Here is a 2,353-nt window from a genome sequence, read left to right as displayed (position 1 = left end):
GGGGGGGGGGGGGGAGTGTGACACTGGGGCAAGTGATTTTTGATACCGTGTAATGCAATGTGCCATATTTGGAAGATGTGCTGAGTCTGTGAAGTGGTAGTTGCCAAGTGAGCAGTGCATGACGTTATCCAATCACAGTGGGTAAAAGGTCCACTCAAAGTGCAAGACAGACCAGGGGTTTTAATGTGACAGAGTAACATAGCTTCAGACTTCACAATCCATTGCAATAACCTTTAACCACTTGTCGAGTTTTGGTATAGTACCAAAGGAGACTCTCCCTAACTGTCTGCAAAGGCTATTCAGGACTCCTCCCTTTTCCAACGACATATCCGTGAGGGGCAAGGTTTCCTTTATCCGTGTTAACCAAAACAAGGTATTGCACCAGACGGAACATAAAAGCATCTATGAGAACCCAGTTGTCTTCAATCAAGTCCAGCGTTAATGAGATTCGCAAATATGTAAAACAATGTCATGCTTCTCATTAAATGTCTTCATGCTGCAAAGTATAGTTTATTTTCATAAAATATCCTACATGTTAACATGCAAAGAGATTGTTATTGTTATTTTTAAATGAATAAATACACGTTTGTGTAATTCTTCAGTTTTAGTTTCTTATGTGATAAATAGAAGCAAAAGCTCTTTGGAGTCTCCACTAATTTTTAGGAGTATAAAGGAGCCTTGAGACTGAAATCCAAAGGCCTGGCACAGGGCGGGTGCTCACTAACCAGGTGTGGCGTCTAGGCCTGCGGGGGTCATGATAAGCCGGGCTGCCTAGTTTCAGAGTCACGGTTCTCTGCTCTTCGTAGGACGATTTCTGGTTGCCTGGTCCTCTCCTCCCACGGCTCTCAGCTGGGGCTGGCCTTGGCGACCTGGATTCTGCCTCCTGGTTTACATTAGGCAGGGTTACCCGTGAGCCCTTGCATCCACACCCCAAATGCTTCCGCAGACTGCAGGTTCTCCTTCCATTTGTCTCCTGCCTTTACCTCTGGGTTTAGGCCAGATTGGGAAGCCTACAGCATTGCTGAGACACTAATTTGCAATTAAATTTAAGAAATGGTGAGGAGTCAAGTTTGGGGCAGACAGAGGCTATTTTTAAACGCGGGCCATTTCAGGAGCGAGCAGAGGTGGGCGGCTTACCGCTCTGGCCTTCCTCTGCCTGACTCCACAGAGATGCTGCTGTGCAAGGGGAAATGCTGATTTCGCTCTCTTTGCTCACAGGCAGAAAGAGGTGCGGGAGCAGTGACCCTTCCCTGACACCCCGTAATCGAATCTCCCCTCTCCTTCCTCTCTCCTTTCCTGACTGTTCCCTGCGGGCCCGAAAGCGAACATCTTCTCGGCCGGCTGAGTGGCTGCTGTCATTGGAGCCGAGGCCACGATCCACTTGAGGAAACAGTAATGGGGCCTGGGAACCGAGCTAATTAGCTAATGTAGGAAAACATCCAAACAGAAACCTGACCACCTGCGGGGCTCTCAGGACTTGCGGAGGTTGAGGTGACCCTGGGGCTTTGGTGTCACCAAAGCTCTTTGTGAAGGACGAATGCACCCAGGCTCCATTTGCTTAGGTCTCTCCTTGGAAGGGGCTGCTGAGGACACCAGGCTGGCTGAGGCTTGGATGGTGGCTGCCACCTCTGCAGGTGTCTTGGCCTGAGTCTGCAGGACGTGGACTCGAGCCATTGGCTATGCAGGGGAGTGGGCTTGGGAAGCTCACCTGTGGGGAGTGAGGGCAGGGCCGAGCAGAGGGAGATGCTGAGCTGTGTCCCAGCTGGACAGAGGCCTCTTAGCCATCCTCTGGGGTGTTTAGGAGCTGGGGAAGCCCTGCAGAACTGTCTTGAATCAGAGCAAGGGGTCTCCATTTTTCCTCCGTGATGGTCATTTCCTGGTTGCCCACTGCCCACTGGGGAGAAGCCAGAACCCAAGGCCACGAATTCATCTTCATCGTGGTGTGAATCCCACGCACAGCCAACACTCCTGAAAGCCAGCAGGTGGGTGCCTAAGTCCCGATGAAGGGACCTGGCAAACCCACAGCCACCTGAGGATGCTGGGAGTGGAGGGATGTAAGTCAGAGCGTGTGGAAATCTGGGAGAAGCAAGAAACAGTGATTTCAAGTTCCATTTTAAAGTGGAATAAGTATTGCTTAGAATGGAACTGAAGGAAACAGAGGGTACCCAGTGCATCCTTGTCAGAAGAATATTTGAAGGAAAGAAAGAATAAATACACGCGATCTTGCGTGGGAATCCTGTAGGTACAAAGAACAGGACTGCTCTCAGGCAGGGCCAGCAGGTGGCAGGTGGTTGAAAGTGCTGGACTCCCACATGGTCGACTGCAGTTCGAGACCTGCAGACCTGGTGGCTTG

This window comes from Tupaia chinensis, unplaced genomic scaffold (genome assembly GCF_000334495.1).
Source record: "Tupaia chinensis unplaced genomic scaffold, TupChi_1.0 Scaffold000612_1, whole genome shotgun sequence".
Classification (NCBI taxonomy): Eukaryota; Metazoa; Chordata; class Mammalia; order Scandentia; family Tupaiidae; genus Tupaia; species Tupaia belangeri.
Note: the sequence above shows the minus strand (reverse complement) of the source record.